The sequence below is a fragment of the Microcaecilia unicolor genome, chromosome 6 (genome assembly GCF_901765095.1).
Source record: "Microcaecilia unicolor chromosome 6, aMicUni1.1, whole genome shotgun sequence".
Classification (NCBI taxonomy): Eukaryota; Metazoa; Chordata; class Amphibia; order Gymnophiona; family Siphonopidae; genus Microcaecilia; species Microcaecilia unicolor.
In genome coordinates this window covers 72,523,895-72,535,439 of record NC_044036.1, presented here as the reverse complement: position 1 = coordinate 72,535,439, position 11,545 = coordinate 72,523,895, and the positions used below count along the sequence as shown (strand labels likewise).

Here is an 11,545-nt window from a genome sequence, read left to right as displayed (position 1 = left end):
CAAACATTTTCTAAGCAAGTACAGCCACATCTGAAGAAACTCATACCAAACCAACCGTTTGTGGGTACATTCTACATGCTACCCAAAATCCACAAACCGGGAAACCCGGGCAGGCCAAACATATCAGTTATTGGCACACTCACGGAGGAAATATCTGGACTCATAGAGGGAATTCTGAAACCTCTCGTGCACAAAACCAACAGCTTCATACAAGACACCACAGACTTTCTGAATAAATTGAAAAATATCAAGCAACTACCACCTAACACCCTTCTGGTCACGATGGATGTAGAATCACTATACAGCAACATTCCACATGCGGATGGCATAGCTGCATGTGGTAAACTCCTAAAAACATCCACACTGGACCATCAATACTCACCAGAAACTATTACAAAATTAATCAAATTTATTTTAACTCACAACTACTTCCGCTTTAACAATATCTACAAATAATGGGCACTGCGATGGGCACCAGGACAGCACCCCAATATGCCAACCTTTTTATGGCTGAGCTGGAAGAGACATTTCTGAACACACACCAGACCAAACCCCTAAAATACTACCGGTACATCAATGACATTTTTATGATTTGGACGGAGGGTGAAGAATCTCTGAAATAATTTCACTCTTCCTTCAATACATATCATCCTACAATCAGATTTAAAATTGACTACTCCCCAGAAAAAGTCAACTTTTTGGACACCACAGTCTCAATCAGTGATGGCTGTATACAAACATCTGTATACAAGAAACCCACAGACAGATGCAGCTACCTCCACAACTCCAGCTTCCATCCTGCACATACAAAAAGATCCATCATTTACAGCCAATCCACAAGATACCACCGTATCTGCTCTGACCCAGGGGACAGAGACAGACACCTTAAAAGCCTGACTGCATCCTTCAAACAGGCTACAACCCCAAAATAATCTCCAAAAATATTGCCTCCTCCCTCAAAACACCCAGGGAAAATCTGCTACAGTACAAAGAGAAAAAAACCACAGACAGGATCCCCCTGGTAGTGACATACAATCCAGAGCTGGAAAAACTGAGGAAAATCATAAGAGATCTACAACCTTTGCTCCAGGAGGATGAATTACTGAAGGAAATATTCCCCATCCCCACCAGTACTGGCCTTCCGACAGCCACCCAACTTAAAACACAAGCTTATCAGAAGTAAACTGCCAATGCAGACTGAAAGGGAACAGAAAGGCACACGTCCTTGTAATATATCTAGCTGCAAACTATGCCAAAACATTTCACAGGACCCCAAAGTCATGTACAAAGGAAAGATTATTCAACATAAAGGAATCTTTCACATGCTCATATTCCAATGTGGTATATATCATTCAGTGTAAAAAATGCAATGAAGGTTGTTAAATTGGAGAAACAGGCCAGATGCTTAAGACAAGATTCATCACATCACATGAACAATACTGCCAGTAGGGCCCCAACCCCGATGGGACAGCACTTTACAGAACCAGGACACAGTACCAGTGATTTCACAGTGAGAATACTGAAAGGTAACTTTAAAACAATACAGGAACGTAAAACCTTTGAAATCAGAATGATTGAATATAGTTCAGGGCAAGATAGAAAGCTTTGCCAAGTTCCAAGTGAGTCAGAACCTTTTGGCATGTGGTCTTAGGGTTAGCACTGATGGTTATGTCTTGGGAATAATTATTAGTTGTGCTGATATTGCTATCTTACAGTTCTGCAAAACATAACTTAAGAACCCAGTGCACAAAAAATTCCAGTAATTTTATATAAATGAGTGGAGGAGTAGCCTAGTGGTTAGTGCAGTGGACTTTGATCCTGGGGAACTGAGTTCAAGTCCCACTGCAGCTCCTTGTGACTCTGGGCAAGTCACTTAAGACTCCATTGCCCCTGGTACAAATAAGTACCTGAATATACTATGTAAACCGCTTTGAATGTAGTTGCAAAAAAAAAAAAACAACACAGGCAGTATATCAAGTCCCATTTCCCTTTCCCTAAATATACAAGGAAAAGATCTTAAATGCCCAAGCACAGACTCTCATCAATGGCTCTGAATATTATCACTGGCAAAAAACCTCATAACACTTTAACACTTTTATTCTTTTTCTCTTTTATATCTTTTTAAGTCTATACATATCTTTTAAGAGGTTCATATTGCAACCAACTCTTATGGCAATACATGAAACACCTAGCTAGGTTTACTGCAACATGTTGTGCACTGGGTATTTGAATAGGTTATGTTTTGCATGATTGTTTTGAGCACCAGTGTGTTTCCACTGTATGGTTGGAATTATCTTACAGTTCTACCAAGTACTGATGTCTTGCAACTAAGTTTTCCTTATTGCTTTGCTGTATATATGTATACAGCGATTCGCAAGCATCACCGTGGTCTACAATTCCAAATTTTAAGTTTTGTCTCAGAATGGAAAAAAATAACTGCTTGGAAACTTTATATAAGAAAAAGACCATCTACACCCGCAAAAACCAGAAGCACAGGCCCTGGTCAAAAGCTTAACCAAGCAATCCAGACTTGCCACTGAATACCAAGTAACAAAACATTGTTAAAGGCCTGGGAGAAGAAATAGGTCTGTAAAGCTGCTTTGAACTTTCAGAAGAAGGTACAAGGTGTAGACAGAATGGAATAGAATTCCAAAGCAGTGGCGCCAAGCTAAAAAAAAAGCTGAGTGATGTGTACCCTTCAGGTGAGCTCAAGGGGGATGTAGAACAGAAAGCAGTTTATTATTCTGCGAATGAATGGTTCATGCAGGGACATACGGGACCAGCATACTGTCAGGGTACTCTAGCTGACTTATATGGAACACTGTGCACAAGAATAAAAACTTAAGCTTAATGCTAAAAACAATTGGCAGCCAGTGCAACTCAATTAAAAGAGAAACATGATCAACATGTCTGGCGCCACAAATAAGCTTTTCTGCACTATTATGAACATTGTATAACTTCTTGAGAGTTCCTATGTATAATTCATTATATCAGATGTTACCGTAATCTAGCCTACTAATTACTAAGACTGGAAGATAAGACAGGATAACAATCCTCCTCAGGTCTCAACACAAGGCAATAGAACAATGGAGGTGTTTATGATGATGCATATATCATTTTGATATAGGTGTTTTTATTTGTTTATTGCTTTTTAGACTCCTGATGCAGGCCTATTGGCCGAAACACGACCTGTGTTGTCTAGTCTTATCTAAAATAAAAAAAACTTTTCAGTACCTACAGTGTTTTGTTTTTGTGTCACCTCTGCTGTTCTGTTTCTTTCTACTAACCACTAAAGCATAGCTTTGGAGCCTCTATGAGAGAGGTTGCCTTGTTAAATGCGCACTTTATGGTTACCAATATTTAAAAAAAAAATTTTGTATAACTAACTGAGACCTGGATATGGGAAGAGGATATTGTGCCACACACGCTTAGGTATGCCTTGGTGAATTTTATCTTGTAGTTGCATAAGTTTAGGAAGGAAGGAGAGATTTCCCTGATCATTCTCTATGGTTGAAAGTATGCGTTGCAGTTATTAGGGTTAAATGATTAGTGGTTAGGTTTTGTGGAACCAAAGCATTAGCAGTTGTATACAGGGTTCCATCTTCTGAAATGAAGATACTAAGCAAGTTAGAACAAATAACAGATGTGGCCTCAAAATCTGCAAGACTGGTGGTAATAGGGGTTTTTCAATACCCCGCTCCTCCATTGTGAGCAAGAGGGTTTAGTTTTGATGACAGATCTTCTTGTATTGCCAGTAACTCTGATGTTTCATATTTCTCTTCAAGTAAAGCAAGAAGAAAAGTCATGTGTTGGTCCAGCAGGGTCTGTTCCAAAAGAAAGGAAATCTTCAAAACAACTTTTTTGGTAACTCAACAGTTTTACTAGGAACAAAAATAACCTCACCTAATAAAACAAGTAGCATCATTTAGATGTTCTGATTTGCTCTGAGAGATCATTTCTAAGAAGACATTAATGGTTAAGGATTTTTGCTTAAACAAGCAGTTTCATTCCTTTATGCTTCCTACTCATTTGGAACCAGAGTTGATATCTAGAGTCCTGAGTGTTCATTCATAATTGCACTATTTTATATCCCTTCCCTACAGAACCTTCAAAGGGGGGGGGGGGGGGGGGGGGGGGGGTGGCATGCACTAGAGTCATTTTGAAATTCTGCAATCATGGGTCTTTAAATCTGTCCACTGAGGGAGTGATTTGTGATGCATTTCTCACATGTAAACATGTTTTACACTCAGAAAATTGCTGGTGTAAAATTGCATATTGTATGAAATGACCAACCCCATTAATGATCAGTGAAGACCTTTACAAGTATTAAATATTAATAGGTATTGGCTTGGCTTATTTCCACCCAAGAGGGGCATAAAAGGGTGTGGGACTTCAGGATTGGGGGGGGGGGGGTAGATACTACACTCTGATACCGATATTTGTAAAATTTTCCATGATTATTATGCCACATTATATGGTAAACCCACAGAGGAAGGGCTAGGAAACATTGCATTTGGGAAACATAGCCACGCCTAAATTATCTCAATTGGATAAAGCTTATTTGAACTCCCCTTTGACACAATATAAAATAACATGAGTGATTAAATAGAGTCCTTTATTAAAGACCCCATGTTCTGATGGCTGTAGAACAGAATTCTGTAAAATTCTGGGGGACCTGTTCTTGCACCTTTAACTGCTATGTATGGGATTTGTTTGGATTCTCAGTGGTTGCCAGGAGAGTTAAATCTGGCCCAAATTGTAGTCCTCCCCAATCCTGGTAGGGACCCCTTGCTCCTGGAGTCTTTTTGTTTAATTATTCTGTTTAAATCTTTTTTTTATTTTTTTATTACAAAGGTTTTTATTGAGATGTCAAATATACAGAACATTGCATACAGGTGAAACATTCACATAAGTCAGCCGCTTTCGTTAGGTGGGGGATGCGAGCAGATCCAAAGAAGCAGGAGACCAATGTAAATCTTCTGCCCATCTGGCCATCACTTGCAAATGATTTTTAGGAGTATAGAATTGTAGCGAGGCCTTTGTGTAGTGTGGGTACTGAGTGGTGGTCTCGATTTTCCAGAGTAAGAAGTGAGTGCACCCAATCCCCATGAGTGGCAGCCAAAGCTGTGCTATCCAAAGTATGAATATAATGATGTAGTTGATGGTATGCAAATCCATCAGCCAGTTGAGCACCAAAGAGCCATCTGCATTAAGCACGTGTTCCAGGCGGGAAATACCCAAAACTGCCCACCTCCAGAAAGTGGTGTTATCCTGACCTGGCTAAAAATGAGAATATCCCTGGATGGGTAATAAAGTTGAGGTGTGAAGAGAAATGCCCCATAATTTCGAAAGGGCCTTCCAGAGATCTCACAGTGGTTGCAGTAAAATACTGCCCCGCACTGTAGATGACAATTTCTTGCCGAGCACCTGTAAAAGAAAATTGATGCCAAGGTTGAAATACTTCCCTCCCCACCTGTCATGAAATACCTAGCCTACCACCCGAAGTTACCCCGCGGCTACTTAGAGGGTCTATCCCCAGCACCTGCCACTTATGCTCTACACTAGCACCTTCCTCCCACCTACTGGCTCACAACTGCTTCTGGGCAAGTGTCCTGCTCTCGGAGTAATATGATTTCTAGGTTACTGGCACCACATTCACAGTGATCCCACAGTTCCCAGAAAGCACTCACAGGCCCAACACACAAACCACCAGGATTCTTTATCAGTCCAGACATGGAGAATGAACAAACAAATGTGTTTATTCTCAGAACTTGGAACAGTGGACAAGAAAAATGTGCAAATAGCAAACAGTAACAAGTAACTGAAAATGGATCAGTTAGAAAACTAACTAAACATTTGCATACTTCTTAGAAAGTAGCTGGGGAGATCAGGACATATATAGCTGTTCTCCAGTTACCAAATCAGGTCTTCAGCAGAGAGCTCTCTGTCCTTCTCCTCCCGGGCTGAAACTGAAACTACAGCCAGAATCTGCTGGGTAAGTTCAAACTCCAGGCCAATCAGAGCCGAGAACAATCAAATTTCAAATAAAAACTGGTTGCATCACTGCAAGGCACTTCCTATTATCTGTGTGCCAACTAAAAGAAAGAGAAGTTGGTCCTCTGTAACAGTTTTTAAGCATGAACTTGCACCATCTGCTGACCAAACAAGAGAAATACACTTCAGACATATTTAAGACAGGAAAATATCCAATACGTTTTACAGGCTTAAAATACTGTTTCTTCACACCACTTGAGCTTTGGCAGAAGGACCTTCATATTCTTCATCGATGCTTGTCTTGCTTTTGTTGGGGAGGGAGGAAACCTAAGCTGCCACTGTCATATTTAATGGGTAATTGGAAAGTGAGAGGGTTAGATTCACCTGATCTATATAAGTATAATCAGGCTTGTCTTGCTAGGCATCTGGGCGATTGGCTTTTGGACCGAGAGGAGTCTTAGGGTGGTGTGAAGAAGCCTGCCATAGCCTACGATAACAGTTGAACTAAGGTTGCCCACCACAGAACTTGACACAGGTGTCAGGTCTGTGGAAGCTGCTACCTAATTCCCCGGGGAGGGGGGGAGACCCAGGCCTGCAGTCTCCCTTTCCACTCCCTTTTTCAAGCTCATGGTTGTAGGGCATCTGGGAGTGGGGCCTTTCCTGAATTCAGTCAAGAGGACAGGTATTGCCGTCTTTGGTCCTGGGGGCAAGCCAGTCCCTCAGTTGGCAAGGGTCCCTCAGCATGGGCTTTGCCCATGAGATATTCCGAGCATAGGGTACCCCCTCAGTGAAGTTCTTTGCCACTCAGTCCAATCACAAAGTCCCTGAGTTCTGTTCCAGGCTCCAGGCCCACGACAGACTAGAATTGGATGCTTTTCGCCAATACTGTATGTGTATCCTCCCATCCCTCTTGTGGGGAAGACTTTGCTGAAATTCAAGCAAGACCATGATCTTAATCGCTCCTTTCTGGCCCCGGCAGATCTTGTTCCCTCTTCTACTGGAGTTATCCGAAGAACCGTGGAAACTGGAGTGTTTTCAGACCCTCATCATACAGAATGAGGGATCTCTTCTGCATCCCAACCTCCGATCTCTGGCCCTCACAGCCTGGATGTTGAGAGCTTAGAATTTGCTTCTTTGCATCTTCCTGAGGGTGTCTCCAGGATCTTGCTGGCTTCCAGGAAAGATTACACTAAGCAGTGTTACTCTTTCAGGTGGAGGTTTGCCATCTGGTGTGAGGGCAAAGCACTTGATTCTGTTTCCTGCCCTACATGGCCCCTTCTTGAACACCTTCTGCACCTCTGAGTCTGGTCTCAAGACCAACTCTGTAAGTGTTCACCTCAGTTCAATTGGTGCTTATTATCAATGTGTAGAGGGTAAGTCAATCTCTGGTCAGTCTCTAGTTCGCTTCATGAGAGGTTTGCTGTTGACAAAGCCACCTGTGAAACCACCACCTGTGTCATGGGACCTCAGTGTCGTTCCTAAGCAGCTGATGAAAGCTCCTTTTGAGCACTTGATTCCTGTCTTCTAAACTACTTGACCTGGAAGGTCATATTTTTGGTGGCTGTTACTTCAGCCCACAGAGTCATTGAGCTTTCAAGCCTTAGTGGTGGATGCACCTTATATGACGTTTAATCATAACAGATTAAGCCTCCCTACTCATCCTAAGGTTGTGTTGGAGTTCCACCTGAACCAGTCAATTGTCTTGCCAACATTCTTTCCACAATCTCATGCCTATCCTGGTGAAAGTGCACTACACACCTTGGACTGCAAGTGAGCATTGGCCTTTTACTTGGAGTGGACTAAGCCCTAAGAGAGTCCACCCTGCATTTGGTTGCTTTTGATCCCAACAGGATGGGGGTTGCCATCGGGGAAACTCACCATTTCTAATTGACTGGCATATTGCATTTCTTTCCCTTATGCCAAGGTTTGCTGACCCTTGAGGGTCATATCAGGGCTTACAATGTCAGAGCCATTGCTGTGTCAGTAGCCCACTTGAGGTCCGCTTTCGTTGAAGAAATTTGCAAAGCTGTGACGTGGTCTTCAGTCCACACATTCACATCTGATTTCTGCCTTGAGCAGGATACCCAACGTGACAGTCAGTTTGGACAGACAGTTCTGTTGAACTTGTTTGGGGTCTAGAGTCCGTCTCCACCCTCCTAGGCCTGTTGTGTTCTGTTCCAGGCTGCACTGTCACTCAGAATGTGTATATTTTCATGTTAATTACTTGTATGCCTTCACCGTTGCGAGGTCCAATTTACCACTAGTGGTGGTTCTTGTTGAGCCTGGCACTAGGGATTCCCATATGTGAGACTTATAGGCCTGCTTGTCCTCGGAGAAAGCAAAGATACTTACTTGTAGCAGGTATTCTCTGAGGACAGCAGGCCTTATATTCTCACATAACCTCCCACCTCCCCTTGGAGTTCTCTCCTTTTTTTATGCTTTATATTGTACTGCTGGTCCCGCACTCTCACGGCAGGCGGGAAGGCACTCGTGCATGCATGGTGGAATGTGCCTCTTGCTCAAAGACCTATTTTAAGCTTTCTACAAGCTCCTGACTGGCAACGCAGGCTCCCCGTTACCCATATGTGAGAATATAAAGCCTGCTGTCCTCGGAGAATACCTGCTACAGGTAAGTATCTTTGCTTTACCGTTCTTTAAAAAAAAAGTTTGAACACAAATATTAACAAGTGTAGAGAAAAAATCCTCAGAAGTTTACTTGAGCACTCATTTTGTGCCTCATATGTTCTAGCAATGAGTGCTACTCCAGATATCTGCTGATAACGATTCTCAAATTGAAAAAAATAATTATCTTCATCGCTAACTTATTATTACTGGTCTGGCAAGGCTTGATATCATGTGAGTTTCTGATGGAACTCTTTGATGAAGTACACCAAGATGCCATTTTATTTTCAGTGTGAGGAACACAAGAAAAGACTCATTACAGATGGTCCGTTTATATCCTGAACAAGCAGGAAGAATATGGTAGACTGGGTTGGACTATGATTTAATAGACTATTTGAGCCCCTGGTGGTGAACTGAATCATATTGGAACTCCTGGTAGCAGATTGGATTGTGATTCAACAGATCAGTTTTTGACTCTTATTGAATTTCACTATAATAGGGTATTGGAACTGTCTTGTTTTGTTATTTGTTTTTTTTTACTTAAGATGATATTGACTGGAGGTGGAGGTTTTTTTATGCTGGTGATTGAATGTATGAAGTACATAATGAGTTCTCAAGTAACCTTCTGAGGCTTTTTCCTCCACAACTGTTAGTATTTAATATTTGCAAAGTTCTTCACTGATGTTAATGGGGTTGGTTATTTCATATTAATATATATTGTCCCTCATTTCTTACTACTTTTTATAGCCCGTATGATCTTTATTTGCTGTCTTTCTCTGTTTCTGTGACTGCCTTTGTGTGTTTTAAAGTTCACAAATTAGGGTAAGAGAAGATCTGACATAAAATCTAATAAGAATATATCCTCCTGCTCACAACTGGAAGAGGGAGGATTAAAATCCCCCCCCCCCCCCCCCACCCATTACCACCAGTCTCCCAAATTTTGAGGCCACAACTGCTATTTATACTCCTAACTTATTTAGTATCTTCACTTCAGGTGATGGGATACTGTATACAACAGTGAATGCCAAAATGAGCATGCATTCTTATACACATTCAATGCATAGGTGTTCCCAGGGGGTGGCATTTAAGTGGAGATGTGAGGTAAACATATATTTTTTGTACCCAGACAGTACATGCAAAAAGTTGCACCTGCCTTGGAGCAGATGTAACTTTGTGCAGGAACATTTGTATGCTACTGTACATTATCCTAAGTGCCTAATTAATAAAGAAATTTATACATAAAATAGGTAACCCCCCCCCCCCCCCACACACACACACACACATGTACACGTGTCTCGTAATCAGTGATCACAGCGTCGTCCTTCCGCAGCAGCCTGTAAATACTTTCTCCCCAGCTCCCCAGCCTGCCAGGAAACAGAAAGCCTAGTGCAAAGATTGAACCAGGAATTTCCATATGACTATACACAGCACCTAAGTCATTGGGCCACCAGCGTTAAGTGTTTCAGAACACTACACCACACATTTTAAAATAATTAATACAACAATATATTTCTGTCACCACTCCTGCTGTAAAGAAATTGTAACAACATGGAAAGTTTAAATAAATCATGAAAAATGGCCTCAAGAAGATTTGTTTGCTTATTTTTGGAGAAGGGTGTATATAGGATTTTTCAATTGTGTGTAAGTTTTCAAGGGAAGATAGCAACAATTCAAAGAAATCAAGAACTTCTGAAGAATTTAGTTAATATTAAGCATTTGTAAACATCTATATGTCCAAATGAAATGAATGTCAGTTTGTAATTCTGATGTCTTAATTAATATGAGGGCAAAAGACCACATGCTTCTATATATTTCATTTTTTTTTTTAAACATTGTAGTAAACACTGTAGTATATCAGTTCCTCTTGTTACAGATATGCTCCTTATTTCATGTGACCTGTTAATGGCCTTTATTGTGTTGTACTTTTTATCGGCTAACTAATCTGCAATTGTACTTCTCCAAATGTTCATGGAAACTTTGAACACAAATTTGCAAGTTCATCTTCCTGAAGATAGGGATGTGTTCTACATGACATTCTGACCACAGCCAGCCAGCAACTTGCTCGGATGTGGGAAACACTCATGGGGCTTAAACTAGCTACTTGAAATAAAATTAACCCCTTACTAAATATTTTTGCTTATTTAAAACTCTACAAATATAAGATGTATTGTGCATTTCAAAATAAAAACCCACACAGTCAAGAGGATTATTTCCCTCAGCTTGTCGGTTTCCTTGTTTTTGACAGATCCAAGTAAATTCACAACTACAGTATCATAGGAGATGGTGAACACTTACTTTCTAAACTGAAACCATGGACATGGAAAACATTTGGAGCAATGTACAAAAGCAGAAACAATCCAATATAAATTGAAAACGTATACTAAAAATTATTAATAATGCTAGAAAAATACCACTAGCAGTTCAACCTGTCGAGGGTTGGTGATAATTTTGGACTCTGTATTTTCATCAAAAAACGTTTAAAAGTGTTTCCTTTGCAACTTTCTCGATTTTTCTGCCCTACATATAGCTTCATTCCTGTTTCATGATTCAATGACTATAATTCGGTATATGTTGGTCTTCCTCACACCCAACTTGAATGTCTCCAAACTGTTCAAAATACGGCAGCAAGACTTTTGTAGAGCCAGAAAATCTGACCACGTTACTCCTCTCCTTACCCATCTTCATTGGCTTCAATCAGCTACCAGTTTTCATTTAAAATTCTCATTTTAACCCCTTAGAACCATTCACCTGGGTTAGCCTTCATATTTGTCATTGCTCACTATTCCATATTGTGCTCACTTAAATCTAATTGTTTGGTTTTACCCAACTCTAAGAATGCACATTGGGAATCTACTTATTCTGCTTTTTTTCTTCCTCTCACCCAGATTATGGAATGATCTTCCAGCAACCATTTGCCTAGAACTTCCTT

General features: G+C 40.9%; 1 protein-coding gene across 1 annotated transcript in view; it reads left to right on the top strand.

The window, feature by feature from the left end:
* EVI5 (ecotropic viral integration site 5) overlaps positions 1–11,545 on the top strand; it is a 330,825-nt gene that overhangs the window by 234,983 nt on the left and 84,297 nt on the right.